The sequence below is a fragment of the Staurois parvus genome, unplaced genomic scaffold (genome assembly GCF_062004578.1).
Source record: "Staurois parvus isolate SC_StPar_1 unplaced genomic scaffold, SC_StPar_1.0 ptg000696l, whole genome shotgun sequence".
Taxonomy (NCBI): Eukaryota; Metazoa; Chordata; class Amphibia; order Anura; family Ranidae; genus Staurois; species Staurois parvus.
In genome coordinates, this window is record NW_028318492.1 from 1,703,041 (window position 1) to 1,728,267 (window position 25,227).

The following is a 25,227-nucleotide window of genomic DNA, read 5'->3' on the forward strand; positions in this document are numbered from 1 at the left end:
AATACTGCATAAAAAGACCTTAAAGTCAATTCACAAAAGGAATTAAATAATTAAATGCATGCAGTAATTAAGTAGTGGGCCAGGCATGCGGTATGTACTGGTATCTGTCAGTACTGTCATAGGTTTGTTAAGGAATGGGTGGCCGCAGAGTCCCTAACAATCTATGAGCTCCCCACTGACAGCTGAATGTGAAAAAAAAAATTTCCGGCAATTAAAAAATAAAAATAAAATGATGTGGGGTACTCCCTACCTCCATCCATACCAAGCCCTTTGGGTCTGGTATGGATTTTGAGGGGAACCCCCACGTCAAAATGTAAAAAAAAAAAAATGGCGTGGGGCCCTTCAAAATTCATACCAGACCTTTACCAGAGCATGCGGCCCGGCAGGTCAGGAAAGGGGGGGGGGAACGAGTGAGCGCCCCCCCTTCTGAACCATACAAGGCCACATGCTCCCAACAAGGGCCTCTTCCCCACAACCCTGGGCTGTGGTTGTGGGGGTCTGTGCCACTCTCCAGGCACAAACATTTTCTAGCTCGTGGGACCGCAATCTATGTGCCAGCAGCCTGAGAGCGATTGTTACTGGGTCAGGTTAATTACGCAATTAACCCTTCACACTGCCACCACCACCTTTTTACAGAGAAGGAGGAAACTCACAAATCCTAGCAATAACACTATGATATTAGCATAAGCGTCTGTAATACACACTGTCACTACAGACAAGTATGTTCAGAGATTATTGCATACAGTAGCACTCTTCAAGAGACAGGGATACTTTATTTTTCATTAAAAGCTTTAGAGACAGTTTCAACACTTTTAAAAAAAGGGTTTATTACTAAAAAGGTCAAAATGGTGGAATTAAAATATTTACAGAAAAAGATGTTACAAAGACATAAAGAGAACAATAAAGCAACAGAAAAATAAAATAAAGGCGTTAAGAAGGCAGAATACTTGCAAAGTCCAATTGTCCGAACAAAAAAGGTTGCCTTGGCTCTAAAGTCCGTTAGATGTTTCTTGATTGATGTTAAACGAGAGCTTCCTTCTCCAGGCCTGTCAGTCCTTTTCTATGATATTAAAGGGGTGTCGCCTGAGAACAACTGACCAATCATCCAGTTTGGGGATGGGTTCTAGGAGGCCACCAAGTTTATGACCGAGTCGCAATACAATTTCAATAACTTCCAATATGTGCAGGTGGCATTCTAGCAACTGGCGGATTAATATTCAGAATTATATTTCAAACCCAGCAAGGGAAGAGACGTCTTTCTCCTCTCTCCTATGTGCCAACATAGTCATGTATGACCTTTATCGGCTTGACATGAAATGATCTTTCCAAATACATACCTAATATTAACGTGCCCAGTTCCTGTTGGATGCTATGAACTATATGTGAAAATGGTTACATGTGGAAAAGACGTTTTATGGCACGCTCTGCATTCCTAGAGCCCTAATGCCTAACAGGTCATGTGAGATGGCTGACTTAGCTATTGTTTTACGATAGGGCAGAGGAAAGGGGTTTTTCAAAGTTCCTGAAAAACAGACATCCTGCCAAGCCTAATTAGCGGTTTACAGCCTGGAGCTCATCTATTTGTGTTTTATTTAAGGAAATTCCATTCCAAGAGGAGGGAGGAGGGTGGAGGGGAGAAGGTGATTGTTCATGAGAAACAAAATGGCTGAGACCTTAACAAGATGGCTGTCGTGTACAGCATACATGTTTCTATTGCGCACAATCGCCACAGCCCGCAGATCCCGGCCCCCCCATGTGAATGAGTATGGAGTACATAGTACCGCTACCCATTCACAAAAAACAAACTGTAGTGTGAGAAAAGACAGGAGATAGTCTTTGACAAGTCCTTTATTAAAAAAAGGAAAATAAAAGAATGTCCCCCAAAGTAGATCCAACGTCAATCACGATGCCTGCCGCCACTGCCTCTGCCACCCACAAAATGTTAAAAAAATGTTCCGCTCCTGACGCTGGCTCCCAGACATTTGACTGCTCTGCTGCCTTGACCTTTATTAAATATGTAAGGGCACCAAGTGACATCGTGCATGTGACCCCGCTACCAAGTGACATCATTGACCCAGCATGCCCCAGTCGATGATATTAGTTAAGTATTCTTGTTATATTTTCTAATAGTATTACATTTGTTATCTGTATCTGTCATTACTTAATTAAATGTTACACCTACAAGTGTGATCTCAAATACAACCCCAAAAGTGTAAACTATCATAAATTTGTGATAAAATAAGGCCTCATCTTTAATCTGTGTGAAGCACAGTAAAGGCTTTTACAAACAAAGGTATTCACATGTCTCGTTCCATCACATATCCCAAATATAGGAAGATTATTCCTCATTTCAAGAATGGGCACACTTATGTAAATAATTGCTGTACATCCTATTGGCCAAATGCACATCCAGAACCACTGGTGTATATTACAAATATAGCCTAATATTATAAACCCATTCATTGCAAACTGTATACAGCTGTTTCAGGCGAGGTCATTATCCATGCAGTGCGTGGAAACCATATAGTTAATGATGGTGCCTTGCACATCTATTCACAAGAGAATATATTGTATAGTATAAGAAAGAGCATAAGGGTGCTTAAACTGATTTCATAGGGGCCAGGGGCGGACTGACCATTTGGAAAGTGGTCGGGGTCAGTAGGGGGCCCCATGAGATGCCCCTGGTATCTTTTTCATAGGCTTTTTTGAGTTTGGGCAAGGACACAGGAGCCCCATGATCCCCTATTGCCCGGGGGCCCCATGAGTTGTCAGTCCGCCCCTAATAGGGGCACAGTTACAGTTTAGATGCACCAAATACGTTATATATTATACAAAGGTAGTCAAGGATAATAAATGCATAAAAAGTATCATATTTATACAAAGTAACAGTGAAGCATGAGATACAAAACAGCAGAAAAAATCATATCAGATACAAAGTATAGTAATAAAGCATATAAAAAAATCATGGGTGAATAGTTAAAACAGTCAGGCAATGTAAAAAAATTGGGACCCAAGCTTCCAACGTTTTGGGGTATTAAGACCTTTTTTTTCAATGGGAGCCTAAAACTGGTGTATAATATAAATATAGCCTAATATTACAGAGTCACTTATTCCAAATTATATACCGCCTCATACATCACCCAAACTGCAGTCAAAATATGCCTGTTATGATATTTTATTATGATATTGAGGAAATGATGTGGCGAACAGGGAGAGTGTGTCATACAACCCCACACTACTTACAGGCACTGTGCAAGTCTGAGATGCCATCACTTTTAAGCATGCAAAGGTTAGTTTATTTACTGTTGGCCCTAGAGGAACATACAGATTTAAAATTACATATGCCCAGAGTTGAGCTTGAGCCCCGGTTCAACAAGATCGGTACATCGCATGTGATTCGCACAGGAACTGCACCGCATTCCTGTGCAAATCACATGCGAATTGTGTGCAGTGCGATTGGAGCCACACATCTTGTATGGCTCTAATCACACCCCACCAGCACTAAAAAGGTGCAGGACCCATTTTTTGGTCCGCACTAGAATTGGATCCCATGGGTATTCACACCTATGCGATCCAATTCTGCACATCGCACCGAATCTTGCGGACTGATTGCGTTGTTAACTTAACATACACACCTGCAGCGGTTCACATGAACGGGAGGCAATTCTGATGCGGTGCAGAATTCGCACAGAAAACACTGCAAATTCCGCACCGCATCAGTGTGAACCCAGGCTCAAGATAAAAATATTCCAGGTTAGAAATCTCTTTTATATTTAAATGGTTAGCACTTCCGCCTGGCAGTACTAGGGTCATTGGTTCGAATCCCAGCCACAGCACCACTTGCCTGGAGTTGGCATGTTCTCCCTGTGCCTGCGTGGGTTTCCTCCGGGTACTCTGGTTTCCTCCCACACTCCAAAAACATGCTGGTAGGTTAATTGCATCCTGTCTAAATTGGCCCTAATATGTGTATGTATGAATGTAAGTTAGGGACCTTAGATTGTACACCCCTTGAGGGTTAGGGACTGATGTGAATGTACAATATATATGTGTAAAGCACTGCGTAAATTTACGGCGCTATATAAGTACCTGAAATAAATAATAATAAATAAATAATAATATCTGTTGCATAGGCTTGATTAAAGGCTGTATATCATTTGTCCTGTTTTTAATTCTACACTTTAAGCAACACTTTTAAAATAAAAAAATGTAATGAGATTTAAGAAAGCACATGACAGACCCATATGTTCAAATCTTTTTGTCTTTATACGCAGGTTATAAAGAAAAAGCTTTGTGGTACTTTTTAAGCCAGGTTTCTCTCTTGCATTTATAGTGCAACCAGACACAAAACAGTTTGCTGACTGTCTCATCTGAAGACTGCGGGAAGCCTCTGATCTTTTATGTTAGTAAAGTTAGTGTAAAAGACCAAAGGGAAGCTTTTTAGAGCTGCCTAGTATCAGTTAAAGGTCAAAGGATTTTCCAGAAGTCATGTTCCTGGATGTCACATGCCACATAATCAAAAATATTGAGTGCAAAACAGATCTCCTTTCCTGATCATTGTCCTAACTCAACTCTTTGTACTAATTTTGAACCAATTTTCTTCACAAAAAATAGATTAAAAAAATACACATATTTTAAGCTATTTAATGTGTCAGTGAGTAATATGAGAATTATGCAAAATGGGTGTCTATAAAATATATATAAATATTTATATATACAGTATCTGCAAAGTGAAACTTTATTCCAAATGACGTGATTCATTTGGGGTTCCTCTGTGACCATACCCTTCATTATTAGATGGCAATCCTTGTTTAAACACTAACTTTAAATAAAGACTAATACAAAATCTAGAGATCTAGACCTCTAAGCTGCCATAAAGATTTTTTCTGTATGCTTAAAGCAGTAGATTCGCTTTGGCTGTGCATTCATTCCAAACCTAACTTTAATTGTCCTGCTGGAAAATGTACTGTTCTTCCAATTTAATTTGGAAGCAAATTATTTCTTAGACTTAAAAAAAAAAGTTTTCTTGAAAATGAAATTAGCAGTTACGTATAACAGTTATGTATAATTTTACTGACAGGCTTCAAGGACTAAATGACAAGATTGAGTCAACACAGATTCATCCATTTCAACCTATGTGTGTGTTTATTCTCTAACATTTCCCATAGCCCTGTATTTTCTCCTTCACGAAGAAGACATCTAAATGTTTTTTGACATTGTAAATACTCACGGCTAGTACCACTTCCTGGGGAACAGTTCCACATTTTTATTGTTCTAACACTAAAGAACCCTTTCCGCAATCTAAGGTTAAACCTCCTTTCTTCTAACCACAAGGGACCTTCAAGGACCTAACCTCATCAGGCACCTTAGAGTAAACAGTTTATTACAGTTACTGGAGTCACCTTTGATATATTTCTATACAGTAATCATATTCCCTCTTAAGTACCTCTTCTCTTCTTCTATGTAATTGATCCTCATAGCTGAGGTTTTCCATCCCTCTTTTTAATTTTGTTGCCCTTTGCTGAATTCAACAACATCTTTTCTGAGAATTGGTGATCAAACTGAACTGCATATTCAAAGTGAAGTGATTTATCTCTGGAATGTATGCCCTTTTAATGCATGAGAGTATGTTACTAGTTTTGTTAGCTGTGGCTTGGCATTGCATGCTATTGCTATGTCTGTGATCTTTAATTACCTCCAGTCTCATGTACCTGGTAATGGAGCCTGATGTGGAGAGGAAGGCAATCTCTTACACCTCTGGTAAAGTAACAGGAGGCAGGAAAGCCTAGAGTGGCATGAGTGTCTGGCAGTTCTGGTGATAACAGCTGTGGATGAGAAGTCTGTATGCACTTGGATGCAGGTTGGGCCATGACACAGGGCAACAGACACAGCAGGCTGATAGACAGGCAGCGGGATGGCAGGTCACAGACAGGCAGCAGAACTGGTAGGATGGCAGGTCACAGACAGCAGGTACTTAGCAGACTGGCAGGTCACAGGCAGCAGGCACTCGGCAGACCAGCAGGTCACAGGCAGCAGGCACTCGGCAGGCTGGCAGGTCACAGACAGCAGGCACTTGGCAGGCTGGAAGGTCACAGACAGCAGGCACTTGGCAGGCTGGCAGGTCACAGACAGCAGGCACTCGGCAGGCCAGCAGGTCACAGGCAGCAGGCACTCGGCAGGCCAGCAGGTCACAGGCAGCAGGCACTTGGCAGGCTGGCAGGTCACTACAGCAGGCACTTGGCAGGCTGTCAGGTCACAGACAGCAGGAGTGAGAAACCACAGGCGGGACACAGAGCAGGGTCAGGCAAGCCGGGTACGTCACTACTGGACATGTCAGGAACAAAGCAGCAGACAAAGGAGTAGTCAGACTCAGGTTGGAGTTGCCAATGGTAAGCAGACAAGCTGAAGGATAAGGTAGAGACATGGTCAAAGAGCAAGCCAAGTGTCGGTTCAGGAAGAGTGCAAGCATGGTCAGATGAATCAAGACAACAACAATAGATCAAGCATAGAAAAATGTAGCAGGTAGCAGAATGATGTAGACCATAAGGCAAAGTCCTAGTGCAGCACTGATGTTTAAATAGCCCACTAGGCACCAATCAGTGGTGGGCGGGCATGTGCTCGTGTGCATGCATGCGCATGAGCACGGATTCGGCTAACAGGTATTCTCTGTCTGCACATAATTATGAACCTGGGCACATTTCGTCTTTTCTAACGGTCAGATCCTTTTCCAATACTAAATACCCCAGGGGAGCCCTTCCTAAAGTATATTGTGCATGTGTATTTTTGGCACCCAAGTGCATAACATTACATTTTTCAATATTGGACCTCATTTGTGTACCTGCACAACCCTCTATTTTATGAATGTCTTCCTGTAATTATGCTCTATCCTGTGCCAATGTTATTATTATTATTATATAAGATTTATATAGCACCAATAGTTTGCTCAGTGCTTTACAATATAATGGGAGACAATACAGCAACAATACAGTTCAATACAACAGGGTTAGGAGGGCCCTGCTCCTTGAAGCTTACAATCGAAGAGGGAGGGGCTAGTGGTACAAAAGGTAATAACTGTTGGGGATGGACTAGTAGGAGGAATAGATTCCATTATAAGCTGAGGGCAGGATAGGCTTCCCTGAAGAGATAGGTTTTCAAAGATCGCCTAAAAGTAAGCAGAGTAGGTGATAGTCTGATAAATTGGGCTAGAGAGTTCCAGAGGATGGGGGAAGCTACAGAGAAGTCCTGGAGATAAGCATGGGAGGAGGAGACAAGGGAGCTAGAGAGCAGGAGGTCGTGCGAGGAGGGGAGAGTATGGTTTGGGTGAAATTTGGAGACAAGATTGGTGATGTAATTTGTGGCAGAGTTATAAATGGCTTTATATGTTATTGTTAATGTTTTGAATTTTATCCATTGGGCAATGGGAAGTCAGTGGAGGGATTGGCAGAGAGGGGTGGCAGATATGGAATGGTTAGTAAAGAGGATGAGTCTGGCAGCAGCATTCATGATAGACTGAAGAGGGGATAGACTGAGATAACGTAGGCCAATGAGGAGGGAGTTACAATAGTCAAGGCGAGAAATAACAAGGGAGTGAATAAGTTGCTTAGTAGTTTCAGAGGTTAAGAATGGCTGTATCTTGGAGATGTTGCGGAGGTGAAGTCTACAAGATTTGGACAGTGACTGGATTTGGGGCTGAAAGGACAGATGGGAGTCTAGGATTACACTTAGTACCCTGGCATGAGGGGAGGGACTGATGGTTGTATTATTGATCTTGATGGAGAAGTCAGGGGAGGGGGCACGGGCTGGAGGGAATAGTATGAGCTCAGTTTTGGAAAGATTGCGTTTGAGGAAGTGGACTGATATCCATGCAGATATGTCAATTAGTAGGTTAGTAATGCGAGAGGAGACTGAAGGCACGAGGTGAGGAGTAGAAAGATAGATTTGTGTGTCATCAGCATAGAGATGGTACTTAAAGCCATGGGAGTTTATCAAGTGACCAAGGGAGGAGGTGTAGATGGACAAGAGAAGGGGTCCAAGGACAGAGGCTTGAGGGAACCCTACAGAAAAAGGGAGTGGAGTGGAAGAGACAGAGTTATAGGTAACACTGAAGGAGCGCTGCGATAGCTGGAGGAGAACCAGGAGAGAGCAGAGTCTCAGAGGTGAGTGGAGTTTTTGAAGAGGAGGGGATGGTCAACAGTATCAAAAGCTGCGGAGAGGTAAAGTAGTAAGGAGTAGTGGCCATTGGTTTTAGCAGTTAGTAAATCATTGGTGAGTTTTAGTAGCGCAGTTTCAGTGGAGTGTAGTGAGCGAATGCCAGACTGTAAAGGGTCAAGAAGGTTGTTGTCAGTCTGGTAGGAGCTCAAGCGATTGTAGACTAAGCGTTCTAAGAGTTTAGAAGTAAACGGGAGCAGGGAGATGGGTCTTAAGTTGTTCAGGTTGGTGGGGTCCAGCGAGGGCTTTTTAAGTATGGGGGTGATGTTTGCCTGCTTTAGAAGGGTGGGAAAGGCACCGTTAGAGAGGGAGAGATTGAAGATGTGAGTGAGGGAGCATAGGATAGGAGAAGAGGGTGACCGTAGTAGTTGTGAGGGGACAGGATCCAGGGGGCAGGTATTGAGACAGGCTTCTGAGAAAACCTTAGTGACCTCTTCGGTAGTAGCAAGGTTAAAAGAGGAAAGTGTTGAGGGAGGTTTAGTATATGGTATGCTAAGTGGGATGGATGTCTGTGCAGTGGAGATGCCCCTACGAATTGCATCAATCTTGTTTTTGAAATGATTTGCAATCTCGTAAGCAGTGAGTGAGTTACTGGGTGGAGGTGGAGAAAGTAGAGATTCAAAAGTAGAGAAAAGACAACGAGGACTGGATGACAAGCTATTGATGAGAGTGATAAAGTAGGTTTGTTTGGCAGCATGGAGGGAGGAATTGTAGGTTAAGAAAGCAGATTTATATAGGGTGAAAGATTGCTGAGATTTGGTTTTATGCCACAATCGCTCCAGCACATGACTATGTCTATTAAGATTTCTGGTGTCGTCAATCTGCCATGGTTGTAATGGTCGGGGCCTGATAATTCGTGTAATTAGGGGAGCAAGTGAGTCTAATGTTGATGAAAGCAAACTGTTGTAGACAGCAGTGGCCAGGTCAGGGCAGGACAGGGGAGAGATTCTGTCATAGAGGTGGTCAGTTACAGAGTGGAAAAGAGAAGGGTTTAAGTTGTGAAGGTTTCTGCGGATAATTGTTTGCTGCTTGGAGGGATAAGTGTTTGAAGACGAGGACACTGTGAAGGTGATAAGGTTGTGATCAGAGAGAGGAAAGGAGGTGTTTGTGAGGTTTTAGTGAGTGCAAAGATGGGTGAAAACAAGGTCTAATTTATTCCCATCAGAGTGAGTGGAGGACTGTGTCCATTGTGTTAAGGCAAAAGATGAGGTTAGGTTGAAGAGTTGGGATGTAGCTGGGTTGTTCACATTAATGATTAATGGGGATGTTAAAATCTCCAAGAATGATAGTGGGTATTTCAGAGGAGAGAAAGTAGGGTAGCCAGGCAGAGAAGTCATCAAGAAAGCGAGACACCGGTCCAGGAGGTCGATAGATCACTGCAATCCTCAGAGAATAGGGAGAAAACAGCCAAATGCAGTGAGTCTCGAAAGAAGAGAAGGATAGAGAGGGAGGGGTAGGGAGGACTTGAAAGGTGCTCAGTGGGGATAGAAGCAAACCAACTCCACCACCTTTCTGACCACTGGGTCTGGGTAAGTGAGTCCAGAGAAGGCCTCCACAGGAAAGTGCTGCGGGAGAAGCAGAATCTGCTACTTGAAGCCGGATTTCTGTAAATGCTGTTATTACTCTGCATAATTTGGTATCATCAGCAAACACTGAAATTAAACTCCTAATTCCAAAATCTATATCATTAAAAAACAAACTAAACAGCATTGGCCCCAAGACAGAACCATGGGACACACCATTCAGAAAATGAGTAATTTATTACTAATCTTCTGGCCCTTTTCATCTCACCAATTTCATATCCATGTACATACAATTTCATTAACTCCAACAAGACCTTTTTTATAAATTAAATGTTTATGGGGTAAAGTATCAAATACCTTAAGAAAACCTAGTTAAACTATGCCCACTGGACTTTGACCATCCAATTTCTCACTTACTTCCTCATAGAATGATAACAGGTTGGTCTGACAAGAATGGCCTTTCTTAATTCCACATTGGTTGTCACTTATAATGCATTTATCCCACACCAATTTCTGTAGAAAGTCCCTTACCATTCCCATAAATACCTTACATACTATTGATGTAAGATGACTGGTCTGTAGTTTCCAGGGATACATCTTGACCCTTTTTTTTTATCACCACAGCTGCTCTACACCAATCATTTGGTACCCTTCCAGTCAGTAGGATTTATATTACTGTTAAGACTATCAAACCTGCCTTTTTCAACTGTAAAAAGTAGAGAAAAATAATTTAATACATGTCTTTTCTGTCATTTTTTGACCAGCTTCCCATGTTCACCTGTAATGGTACCTGTCTGCTCTTTTATAACCTTTTTACTATTGATATGTTTGAACAAGTGTTTTAGATTTCTTTTACTTGCTGTAGCATTGTGTTTCTTGTATTCTATTTTAGCTGCCCTGATTACTCCCCGTTTGCACTTTTTAAATGCTTGTTTTTTATTTATTTTTTTACACCAAAATTTAGCCAAATAGGTTTTAATTTTGTTCTTTCATGCTTGTTGCCCAATGGAATACAATGACTAATACACTTGTTTATTTCATTTTTAAAACATTTCTACTTACCTTATGTGATCTTTGTTGAAGATATTTGGACCTATTAAGTGTTATACAGTAAGGATTGTAGCTTACTGAAGTCAACTTTTGTGAAATTCCTAGTCTTTGTCATACCAACATATTTTTCTTTCTTGTAACGTATGGCAAATGTTATTACGCCATGATCACTAAGTTGTCTCTAACTTGCATGTCTGTAATAAACTCCATATCGTCTGACATTAATAGATCCAACAAATCATTTTTCCTCCTTGAGGTTTCCATCATCTTTTCTGCAGCTGCAAGCTTTTGTCTGATTATTCAGTTCAATTTTTCCAATCAATATCAGGATATTTAAAATTGCCCATAATAATAACATTGCCTTGCTTCCCAGCCGTTTAATGCTGTGAAAGTATCTGGGACTCCTCCTCATCCTTTATATTAGGAAGCCTATGTCAGGAATACCAAGTGTTGGTTTCCTGTGAAACAGGCATGACCAGAAATGTGCGAACTTACACAAAGAACAGCCGGCAAGAGCATGATATAAAATAATGTGGTTTATTGACGGATAATGCCAATAAAACAACAATATAACACACATACACCAAGATAACAAAAGCCCAAGAACCAAAACCATTGAAGTCTAATGGATGAGAGTGATCACAATAAATAAACTAAACCAGATAACCAAGTTAACTACAGAAGGCAGGGTAAGACTAAAGGTGTAGCCAATATCAAGCCAGGGTCATTCATGGAAGGTCAGGCTGAAGGGAGCAGGGAGCAAGCCAGGATAGAGAGAGGGTAAGCGGGAGCAGGAACAAGCAGGCAGGTGAGGGATCAGGAACACAGTACACAGGTCAGAGTCACATGGACAAACACCTCGGCACTGAAGAGTAGCACAGGCAGGGCTCAAATACTCTTTCTGTAAGGAGCCCCAGGTGATGACTGATTATCATGAGCTTTAGTCTGCTGAGAGACACCTGCTGGTGGACACAGGAACTGCAGCTTATAGGTCAGGGATCCACAGTGCCACCAGCAGGCGAACTCATTTCTGACAGACTATAACATACTCCCATGAGAATTTTAATAATTGTTGCACTCTTATGGAGCTCCAGCCATACTGACTCTACACCATCACAGTTCTTGTAAGTAGTATCTTTCAAGCTCACTTTCAGATTGCTCTTCCTATGTATACATACCCTGCCACCTCTTCTGCCAATTCTGTCCCTCTGAAACAGTGAATCCCTTGATCTCTGCAGCCATGTGAACTGTCCAGCTAAGTGCTCAATAATCCCACAGTGCTCCTCAAATAACTAAAGTTCTAGCTCATCAATTTGTTTGCCAGGCTTCTTACATTTGTGAACAAACATTTACATTTGTATTAGCGTTTAATATTACAAATTTACAGCATTTGACTATTATGCATTTTTGAGTTATAACTTGATTCCACTACTCTTTTTGGGTGATGCAAATTCTCAGCCATCCAATTTGACTCTTGAACCCCCCAATATATTACCCCTCTATATCCTATTCCCCATATACCCTTACCCTTGCCTAATATTGTATTTATAACATACAGAGATTTTTAGAATACATAAACATTTGACCCATGTGTCGCATTAGTTACAGTATGCTGAATCCATTGTCATGGCAGTAAGAAGGCCTGGAAGATACTTAATTATCTTACATTTTAGGAAGGGACTCACATTTTTGCTCTACTACAGGTCTACAGATTTAAATTTCTCTGTGTGCTCTTCCAAATCTAATTGACTACAAGCGATAAACATATCTGGGTTTGGCAAATCCTGCTTGAAATTGAACCTGAACTTCGTAGGAAATGCTATTGAAATCTATAGGAAAAAAGGGAAAGGGTAAATTCTGTTAGAAAAAAGGGAAGGGATGAATTCTGTTAGAAAATTCTGGTAATTTTAGGGCTAATAGGTAAATTGCTGTAAAAAAAAAGCATGGGGACCTGAGAATTGCCATGGAGCACATGTGCCAATGTAAAAAAAAATGTAAAAACATACTGTACAGTGGGGAGAGAGTACTTTTCATGTGGTTTCAAGGACACAATGCACAAATCCTTTAAATAACATGCTTGGGGATTTCTAAAAGCTATAAAACTATAAGTGCATAATTTTCACAAACAGTAACTGCAACCACGTACACTTGCCGTGAAGATTTGGCTGCGGAAATTATTGTTTCCTTTACTATTAGCTAGGCTTACATACTGCAACAACACAGCGATCTGATTCATTGCAGTTTAAAAAAGGTTTTTTTTCAGGCAGTTTTAGCAGTGACACATGCTTTTTCATCGAACAGTATTAGGCCTATTTTGAACAGCAGATAGAAATTGGCTAGTAGTTTGCTGACGCTGTCCCTATACTCGCAGATGCAAAACTGACATACTTCCGTCTGATTTTTTTCTATCAAACTCTTATTGAAAATTAAAGTGATTGTAAAGCTAAAGTTTTTTTTCTAATTATAATAGCCAACATGTTATACTTACCTACTCTGTGCAATAGTGTTGCACAGAACTTCCCTGAAACTCCTCTTCTTGGGTCCCCCACCAGCACTCTAGGCTTCTTCTCTTCTCTGATTGCCCCCATAACAAGCTGCTTGCTACAGGGACACTTGTGTGGGCTCGATCCCAAGCCAGACTGTGTGTGTCTATTGACATACAGCACGGCTCAGCCCCATCTCCCATACCCTCCCCACTTGACTGCCTATGGCTCTTGCTCCTCCAAGCCAAACCTGTGAATGCAGGAAGAGAGAGCAGAGCGGGGGCAGTCATGGATCAAGAGTGGTGTCACGTAAGTGCCTGGGGGGTGGAGACACAAGCAATGGAAGATAGACAGCAGCTGATATAGCAGGATAAAATGGTTCAGGACATTTTTAATGAGTGAGAATCGGCTGAAATGTATGCAAAGGCTAGCCCCGAATTAACTAGAGACATAGAGCACAGGCAGGGCCTTTACTACAAAAATTAAAATGGCAGAGGATAAAGTCATGTTACACTGGCCAGCAGAAATACATTTCTAATCAAAATATTAATAGTAATAATATATTTAACAAGAGTTAGCCTAATTTTTATTTTATCTATGGGGAAGGGGGATGCAATGAATATGAGCAATATAATGTGAGGTGGCTTATGTGCACACTACATTTGTGCTTAGGTTTTTTTTCTTTCAATCAATACAGCAATGAACTACAAACAAAAGGCAACTCTATGAACAGATAATTAGTAAGAAGTGAATATAGAGGACCTCAAAACTTAAAACAGGCTCTATCAACATTACGTAAAAGTAAAAAAAAAAACATAGAATTGAAGATCCCAAAATACCATTGGAGCAAAAGCTGACTTATTTTAAAGTAAAGCCTTGCTTCAAAAAAAAGTAGTTTCTTCTAAAATAAATGCCCTACTAACATAAAATTAAAACCAATATACCCTGAAAATAAATGAAAGTCCCAAAATACTACCCTTAAAACAAATGTACAGTACCTACTTATGTTATTTTAAAGGTAAACCTTGCATCAATAAAAAAAAAAATTGCTACAGACAGGGCAGAAGCTAAAAACTGTAAGGTAGCCTCAAATCAACCAAAACAAAATGAAAAATGAAATAAATAAAACAAAAAAAGACAGCAAAGGGGAAGAGCTAGTAGTCAGGATTAAAGTACAGTTTCCTAAATTACCATGATCACTCTCTATGTAGTTTGTCCAGCTTTTTTATGCTTTCACTGTAGTAGCTTCATGATATCACTTAAACAACATTCTAGCTTTAGATTCCACTAAATGCTTGAATATAGAAGAGCTATCACCATGTCGGGAGGTATCATCATCCTTCTGCTGAAATACATATATACTGTATAATAACTGCAAGGAAGTTCTATGGGATTTTAGAGGTACTAATTAGGTACTAATTATTACAACAACCATGCATTTGATAAAATGGTATTATTAACATAATCTTAAAAAACTCATAAAAAAATTATAGCATTGGTATGCTAGTGATGTCACTGTATAGCCACAGTGACACCAGGGGATGGGACACCTGACAACCGAGCTACGCCTTATAAGTCAATCATACTATATGGACTGTAGAAAAGGTTTAAAACTGGGGGATTCAGTCAGTCCTGATGGCACTGTAGCTAACAACATGCGAATCCACTGAATTTCAGATGGTATTACTAACATTAAATCCCTGTTGGTGTGGTAAGCTGCTATAAAGTGCCTCCACACTGACAACAACCAACCAAGTGAAGCTTGGTTTGTTGCTGTTGATGTGGAGACACTTTACAGCAGCATGAGTACCCCGACAGGACATTAATACGTTCTGTCCTTTTTTTTCTAGCAGAGAAGTCAGGAATAATAGAGGTATACTAATACCTTCAGGTTGGATACATTTAGGTTCATACTACATCACAATGTTTTCAGCTTTGGCAGCTCCCAGTACCTCCAGGTGTAGGGTGTTGTGATGGACACATGCTGTGCTTCATCCTATGGAAACCTGTACCTAGTAGGTTGGGGTAGACACAGTTTCTCCATAGACACCTTGTTGATGCACCTATACCACTTTATATTGTAGCATAGGAACATCAATGACATGTTTATTGTTTGGGATGGAACCAAAACATTATAAGAACAATTTTTTTAAATGATTAAACTCCACGCTTTCAATGTTAGCTTTGATATGCATTGTGGCATTCATTTATTCATGTGGAGGTTTTGGTACAACAAGATGGCAGGCTGGCAAGTAATATTTTTTTCTCACAGCAGGTAATATGCTTTTACAGTTTTCCAAGTCTCACCCCACTCTTAAAGGTGACATAACTGTTGCAATGATTGCAAATTCTACTTGCAAACAGATGCACTTAAGAGGCATACCTTGGCTAGAATTTTGTTTAAAGATAGACTTGTACAAAGTCAATATAAAGGCAACACGAGGTTATCCATATAATCCAAAGGGGACTTTCAAGTGTGTTGACTGCCAATATTGTTGATTAGAAAAAACAAACTAGCATGTTACTGTATGTAAAAGGATGGTTTGGATATTAATTTCATGAACTGTAAACTACAGGTGTCATATGTTTACTCACCTGTAAGAGCTGGCAGGTTCCTGGGGAGGGATTGTTAGTTGTAGCTAGTATAAGTGTATCATCTTATGGTGTTTATATATTTGTTCTGATTCTTGCCATATCAAGATATTATGTATATTGTGTACAGGGGTGGACTGACAACTCATGGGGCCCCCGGGCAATAGGGGATCATGGGGCCCCTGTGTCCTCGCCCACACTCAAATCACACCCAAAATAGCCTATGAAAGGTACCAGGGACATCTCATGGGGCCCCCTACTGATCCCGGGCCCTCGGGCAGTGCCCGAGTTCCCCAATGGTCAGTTTGCCCCTGATTGTGTATACCATGGTAATATGTTGATACTGTATAATGGTTGTCGAAGTGCGTGTGCACTCCCAACCACCCAGCATGAGAAGCATTTAAGGGAAATCTCCGTACATCTGGGACTCCCTACCATTGAGATCTATGATGTTTGGGAGTGGCATGGCTGTCCTGCTGATGGGGAGGACATGGGGGAGGGTCTTGCTGGTGAGGATATTGTATTGCCCTGTGGGCAAAGAGGTGGCTCAGCTCTCAGGTGTTCCACCTGACATCACTGGTGCACTGATGATTTGTGTATGTTATGGCATTGCATACAGGGGTGGGTCCCACCAAAAGCCCCTTGCTTTTCTGTCCTTGTGCTGCTTTTTGGGGCTGCGACCAAAGCATGTGCTGTGTGTGAACCCTCAGCATTGTACAACTTAAAGAGGAGCCACATACTCCCACCCAAAATTAAAATAAAAGCATCTTTGTGGTTCTTATGACTTGCTGCATTAAATTTGGAAATGTTTATAACTGTCCACATATTATGTACTTGCCAAATCTGTCATTTATTTTCTCTTCCTGGAATGCTGGCAGTGGCTGCTGTAGATGTAACTCCTAAGCATTTTTGGGATTCCGTGCAGCTGGCTATCCAGCATGCACCTCCTGTTCTTGCTCCTGTGCAGTAATGACACTGCGTGATGCACTTGTTAAGCTTAGGATGCCCAAAGACTCCTGGAATCGATGACACAGATATCCCAGGAGTCAAAGGGATAAGTGGATTACATCACTCACCTAAGAGGCTGTGAACGGAATTCCTAGGGAAAGAATAAAAAAGGTACTTATAGATTAAAATGTTTTAATATCCAATGCTAAAAGTACGATGGGTGGCCATTAGGATGAGCATAACTTTGACAAATGATGAAGTGCTGCTTTAAGGCTATCAACTTATTTAGTAATAGGTTTTACCTATATTATTCATATTATCTGGAAATATTTTGATGAATGGCGACAGGGGTACTGACTGGTTTCTTAATAATAATAATAATATTATTTGTATTATTATTACTGACTTTTAGTGCTGTGACTCTGTGAGATCCTAGTGAGAGGCCATTCCGATAAATAATTGTGGATAGCTATGACATTGCTTAGTGGTGGGCCCCTCTTAATTGATATTGTCAATGGTATGATGACTCCATAGAGTAATAGTGGAATTCATTTTTTGTGTTGATTGATTTCAGATCTTCCTTCATTTGGCCTTCCAGCACAGGTACTAACACATGACAGGGGCCATCTGTAAGTAGTTATGTATGCACCATTTAGAAGGAATGGGAGACATGGGCTATCTATAGACAATTTACTGTATAATGTAAAACAAAGTGTGATTTATTCTAACACAGCATCATAACAGATGGATCTCGGCTGCCCTGAGCATTGCCTGCAATTGCTGGTGATGGCTTATGAAGTACTTCTCTAGGGTTAGTAGCAAATAATTCTATCTCTCAGCACACAGATAACTTTATGTTGGAATATTACTGTAGATGGATTTCAATCATTCTGCTTTCTATCGGAAAAGAAAACAGGGTGGCATGTGCCTGTTGCCTTAAAAAAACACATAACAGGTTTGATGATGAGATCATTTCTTACTTGTCCTCTTCCTCTGTAGAAAATCTTCCTGCCTATGGGCATTCTGTTGCCTCAAAGCAGTAAAGGGTGGTAAGAGTTATCATTTTTAGCATTACTACCATGAAATATTTATCTCTCCTTTGGTATTATTATTATTATTATACATCTTAATTATTAAGTAAAATATTTCTCAAAATTTTAATTTACAGTAGCACTTAAAGGATAAGTTCACCTTCAAGAACTTTTTACATGTTCCATCCGTTTTTAGGGTGGAACAAGTAACATGTTCTCGCTCCTGCAGCTCACCCCCTGATCCCTCCCCTTTCTGTGACAGCTGGGGATCTTCTCTCTGCAGCCTCTGTCACAATTTGAAAATACAAGTGAATATAAATGTTGAGCTGCTCAAAAACAAACAATATGTGAAAATAAACAGTAAATAAATCTTAAAGACGAAACTCCAAACGTGACTATAGTCCACACAGATAACGATAGAAAATGTTCTTAAAAAATCCCAGCAAGAGTAGAGCATCTTCCTACTGGTGACAGAACCCAGAATCCCAGTGCTGCAAATCCTCAATGCATGTGAATCACCACAGTGAACATAGAGATCCAGGTGGACCCTCACCTTTTCACATGGACATGTATATGAACACAGGTCCGATCCCCTATTAGTGAGGGTAACACCTAACTTGCTCCTCTGTGGGCAATCTTCCCCTCATAAACCACCACTGAATCTTCCAATTGCACCTGATATCAGTACAGCCGGCTCTGTGGGTAAAACTCGACAACCACATAGATGACCATAGTGCACCACGCTTCTTAAAATGGCATGTAGTTTATTTAAACATATACACTGACATGATAATCATGTAAATTCGCAATAAAAACAAAGACAAATGAAGTCAGTGAAGAGCGGTATCCTGCCTGACTGAACGGCGTTGCAGTGCTGACATCACCCGACCCCTCCCCACGCGTATCGTCCCGCACCACGTGATGACGTGACTAGAAGTTACTATTGACCTTTATTTCCTTTCCTACTTACTTCAGACAACTGGTCCACTTACTACTGACCTTTGCGCCACTTACAACTGACTTCATTGTCACTACTGACCTCTGTGTCACTTACTACAGAGTACAGGGGTCAAAGATAAGTGATGCAGAGTGATGCAGACCAGGAGTAAATGACTCAGAGTTCAGAGGCCAGTAGTGATACAGAGTGCAGAGTGCAGTAGTAAGTGACCTTCAGCCCTACAGTACAGTCAAACAGCCTCTGTTCTGCACAGCTTACCTCTGTTCTTCCTCTCCCTGGACTCATCACAGTACTGTAGCTCCTTCTCCTGCTTCTTCCTCCTCTTCCCTGGTTTAGTAGGCAGGGATAAATTACAGCCAATTATAGCCATGCTACAGGGGTCGACCCCAACCTCCACCCCCCATTGCTGGCCTTTAGCACCCCCCTTCCCAGCACAAACAAGTACAGTGTCAAACTGCTGAAGTTGTCTGTGACAAGCGCAGCTGCAGTTGAGACACAGAAGGGGGAACTAATGGCATTTCCCCACACTTCTTGAGCAATGTGTGAGGGCACAGTAGGCACTCATTGAAGATACGCCACTATGCAACTCTAGTCCTTAGATGTGATAGTTGGATTTGTTTTTTTTTTCCTTTGTTTTCACATTTTGATCCTGCCAGTAAGGGCTCATGTACACTGCAGCTGATAAACTCACATTCAGGAGCTTTTCTGCTTTTATTTCAGCAGCCCCTGAACTCTCCCTAATGTTTTCCTATGTGTCCATGTACACTATGTCATTTACAGTCGTTTACAGGCAGTTGAGTTTACAGTTGTTTTTTTGAACGCGCCAAACTTGAGTTTAGGAGTAGATTTAATCAGTGTTTCAAACGCCAAATGCTTGTAAACGTGTGTAAATGCGGCTAACCGCGTTTATAAGCATTTGTGTTTAGAAGTGGTTTTTAACTGTTCCATATCCAAATGCTGTCCAGAGCCTTTTTTCATAATCAGAAATGCATGCAAAGCATTTTCCATGTGTTCAAATGAATCTAGCACACCAGTGCAGTCAGTTCCAGGTTTTGCATGAAGGAAAAAATGGTAGAACATCCTGCATTATGCTCATGATGGGATCCATTGTGAATACAACCAGAAAAGATAGGTAATCTCAACACATGCTGCTCTCTCTGCTTCTGCTCTCTCTATTTCTCTCAAAATGTCAGAAATAGTTAATTTTTTACTGTTTTTCAGTGCATTCTGGGCATTTTGGAAGGTCTCCTGATGTTATTTTTAAAAAACGCTTCTAAACGCAAATGCACATAAATGCAGTATGCAAACGTGGCTAAACAGATGTTTTTTACCCTATATTTTCCAGCAGTTAGTTTCCATCATTCAGAAGTGTTTTCCAAACGTCCCGTGTACATGAGCCCTAACACACACAGCTTGCCCTGGGGTGACAATACTCACTCACTGTACTGTATCTATAGAGGGGCATCATTGTCACCCTAGGAAAGGACTACTGAACACTTCCCTGTCTTCGCTTCTACATTACATTATGGGAAGGAAAACAGAAACAGCTGGGTACAAGGTAAGTAACAAAAGTTATCAAAGGCAGAGAGCACAGAGAAGTATAAACTCACAAGATTTTTAGCAAGAAGAACAGGCATTTTTTTTTTAATATTTCAAGGAACAGTATACTTAACGGACTATAAAATACAAAGAAAAGTATATCACTAGTAAAAAAAGTCCTTAAACCAAATGTACATAGAATTGCACAGCACTGGTAGCAAGATTCCTCCACAACCAATGTCATAACATCCTCCATCACGACATTCAGAAAAGAAAATCCCAAAGTGCAAATGTATCACTTAACAATATTTCCACAGCATAAGTGGGACTTCTATGAATATCAAATAAATCACCATCCCCATACAGGATTAATGAATGGTCCCCAGCCACATTATCTGCTTGCAGTGCTGAATTAAGACACAGGTATCAATAAGGAGAAGCAGAACACTTCAGTAATGTAGATCCCTAGGTTTTTATATTGTTAAAAATGCATTAAAAACACTTCTATATACTAAAAAAGACTGCTACCTGGGTGACTGGCTGTGGGTGGACAACATTAGCACCTGGAAGCTCCTCCCTATGCATTTCATCATAATAGGATGTTCTCACAGGATTGTCACCAAACTTCTGCATTCCCCCACACACACACTTTTCTTTTCCCAGAATCTCCTTTCTCTCACAGTTACCTTTACCCACTTGTACTGGAGACCCGGGGCGCTCCATTCCATTGCTTCTACAATTTACATCCTACCTCCCCACCTTGGTGGCTGCCTTTAGGTCTTCTGCTGAGCTGGCTTCTTCCCTGATGCACATATGGTCCTCTCTCAGGGAACCCCTGAGGTTGAGTGATCATCCTTTTCGTCAAATCTGCTTGGAGGTATGCCCCTTCCCTACTGGGCCCCCTCCCAGGCTTCTGCATCTCAGCCTCTTACTTCATCTTCCACCCAAACTCTCCTGCTGGTGAACAGGCTCAGTCATGCTTAATGGCTGTTCTGACCCCATGGCAAGCCTCCTGCCTAGAACAGCTCTTAAGTATGACTGAGCCTGTTCACCAGCAGGAGAGTTTGGGTGGAAGATGAAGTAAGAGGCTGAGATGCAGAAGCCTGGGGATTGGTCAGGATCCCTTAAGTATGCAGATCAGCCCCTCCTCACCTCCACCCACTGAGTTCTAGAGACTTCCTTAAGTCTCTAGCTCAGGTGGAGGTATCAGGGAACAGATCTGCAGAGCCCTCACACCTGAACCATATTTGACCGTGCTGACTGATGCCCATGCTCATCATTTCTATCTAAAAAAAAATCTAGTTCCCTCTAGTGGGGCACTACATGTATGTTAAATACAATGGCCTTTATCATTAAAAGAAAAGTATGGCTTTCTTTTTCCCTTTTTATACTTACCTAGCTGGATGCAGTATCTGTCCGATGCTGGCTCTAAGGGTAAGAACTCAGTGATCACATGACCGCTGATCGCTGAGTTCTCACAGCTGCACTGAGCAGAGAACAGGACTGTCAGTCACCTCTCTCTGCTCAGCCCCCCCAGCGCTCACTGGAGTGCTGGGCTGTGGAGGAGGATTTGCTAAGAGGCTGAGCTACATGCCGCTCCTGACTCTGCTGGGGAGGATCCCAACTTTGAAGTCGGGATCTTTCCCCAGCCTGGACCGGCTGAGTGACGTCAGCCAACAGCGAACTTCAGTCCTCCGTCAGCTGAAAACGGGTCACAGGAGTGCAGAACAAAAAAAACTTTGGCTGAACTTCTCATTTAACTGATGGGCACTTTTGCCACTTCCTATTTTTGTACTAAAAATTTTTAAAGCAAATAATTTATAAAAAAAACCAATAAAATCATGCTTATCACTCGAAAAATATTTTTAGTTGGTATAAAAGATGAACTCTGTACTGCAAGCGTTAAATACTCGATTTCATGTAGGATACCATTAAAAAGCAGTTTTAATTACCTTACTTCCGACTCCTGCAGGATTTCTCTCCTACATGCAAATAGTCCCCTGAAGTCACTTATCTTAGGCCATCTGTCTGTTGCAAGCGCTCTGGTGTCCTGCACTGAAAGTGAGAACACCAAGGGTCCATCCACAACCTGAAGCATTGGAGGAAAGCATTGAGCCTCGGCTACCAGGGGATTGAGGTATAAGGTAAGTAAAACTGCTTTTTTTTAGTACCCTACACAAAAATGAACATTAACATTTGCAGTGCAAGGGAGCCTCATTGCAAAGGTAATTTTGAAATTTCCCTGGAGTTTAGCTTTAGCACACAGAATACAGACAGAATACAAACTCATCGAGCCCCTTGCCTCTTATTTTTGATCACTGTTTTTGAATAGGACTTGGAAAAGGTTATTCATGCTAGTCTTTAAAATAGAATTGAGGTGAGGTAGTGTTTTTCTACATTATCCTTTACGTCCTAACACAAACACAAGTTACAAGGTAGTGAAAGGTACTTGGCTCATATTTCAAGCACTGAATTGCAAGTGAAGAGCAGCACAGAGGTGGAAGAACTGGAATCATTTTATTCACATATTCTATTTCCATTTCCATTTTGGAAAACAAGGAGATTCAACTGTAAAAGAACTCAGCGTTTCAAAAAACATTTTCTTTTTTGGCCTTCAGCAGAGTTTGCATGCAGCTGCAATGTGCATTAGAAGTCTACGTGAAAGTTGTTGACTGCATTGTTTTCTTTTTAAACCTAGACTTTATTTAACCACTTACAGACCGGACACTGTATATACAGTGAGGAACAGAAGTATTTGAACACCCTGCGATTTTGCAAGTTCTCCCACTTAGAAATCATGGAGGGGTCTGAAATTCACATTGTAGGTGCATTCCCACTCTAAGAGACAGAATTTAAAAAAAAAAAATTCAGGAAATAACATTGTATGATTTTTAAAGAATTTATTTGTCTTGCACTGCTGAACATAAGTATTTGAACACCTAAGAAACAGCAAGAATTCTGGCTCTCAAAGACCTGTTACTGTGCATTTAAAATGTCCACCTCTACTCCACTCATTAATCTAACTTAGTAGCACCTGTCTGAGCTCTTTAAAGACACCTGTGCACCCCACAGTCAGTCAGACGCCAACTACTACCATGGGCAAGACCAAAGAGCTGACACCAGAGACAAAATTGTGGACCTCCACAAGGCTGGAAAGGGCTACGGGGCAATTGCCAAGCAGCTTGGTGAAAATAGATCAACTATTGGAGCAATTGTTAGATAATGGAAGAGGCTAAAGACGACTGTCAGTCTCCCACGGACTGGGGCTCCATGCAAGATCTCACCTCATGGAGTATCACTGATGATAAGAAAGGTGAGGAATAAGCCCAGAACTACAAGGGAGGAGCTGGTCAATGACATGAAGAGAGCTGGGACCACAGTTTCAAAGGTCACTGTCGGTAGAACACTACGCCGTCATGGTTTCAAATCATGCATTGCACGGAAGGTTCCTCTGCTCAAGTCATCACATGTCCAGGCCTGTCTGAAGTTTGCCAATGACCATCTGGATGATCCAGAGGAGGCATGGGAGAAAGTCATGTGGTCAGATGAGACCAAAGTAGAACTTTTTGGTCTAAACTTCACTCGTCATGTTTGGAGGAAAAAGAAGGATGAGTTGCATCCCAAGAACACCATCCCTACTGTGAAGCATGGGGGTGGTAACATCATGCTTTGGGGGTGCTTTTCTGCAAAGGGGACAGGATGACTGCACTGTATTAAGGAGAGGATGAATGGAGCCATTTATTGTGAGATTTTGAGCAACAACCTCCTTCCCTCAGTCAGAGCATTGAACATGGGTCGTGGCTGGGTCTTCCAACATGACAATGACCCCAAGCACACAGCCAGGATAACCAAGGAGTGGCTCCGTAAGAAGCATATCAAGGTTCTGGAGTGGCCTAGCCAGTCTCCAGACCTAAATCCAATAGAACATCTTTGGAGGGAGCTGAAACTCTGTGTTGCTCAGCGACAGCCCCGAAACCTGACAGATCTAGAGGAGATCTGTGTGGAGGAGTGGGCCAAAATCCCTGTTGCAGTGTGTGCAAACCTGGTCAAGAACTACAGGAAAAGTTTGATCTCAGTAATTGCAAACAATGGCTTCTGTACCAAATATTAACACTGATTTTCTCAGGTGTTCAAATACTTATGTTCAGCAGTGCAAGACAAATAAATTCTTTAAAAATCATACAATGTGATTTCCTGAATTTTTTTAAATTCTGTCTCTCAGAGTGGGAATGCACCTACAATGTGAATTTCAGACCCCTCCATGATTTCTAAGTGGGAGAACTTGCAAAATCGCAGGGTGTTCAAATACTTCTGTTCCTCGCTGTATACACTACAGTGTGGGCCTGCTATGCTTTCTGGGTAGGTGGCATGCACGCGTGCCCAGCACCCCACCTGTGGTGTCATTCGCTACAGCACAAGATAATCAACAGATCCCAACCATTGATTTATGAGATGTCAATAAGTCAGTGTCATTTAGAGTCAGATTGTCCACGGCACTATCGCAGCCCAACTATAAGTCGCTGATTACTGCCATTACTAGTATAAAAAAAAATTAATTAAAATTCCAGTATATATCCCATTGTTTGTAGACGCTATAATTTTCATGCAAATCAATTAATATACACTTATTGTGATTTTATTTTACCAAAGACATGTAGCAGAATACATTGTGGGCTAAATGTTTTATTTTTATCAAAAATGTTGGTCTTTTTTTGTTTCTATAATAAAAAATAAAAACCCCAGTGGTGATTAAATACCACCAAAATAAATCTCTATGTGAAAATAATTATATACATTTTATTTGGGTACAGTGTTGCATGACCAAGCAATTGCCAATTAAATCAGCACAGTGTTGAATAGCAAAAAATGGCCTGGTCATGAAGAGGGTAAAACCTTCC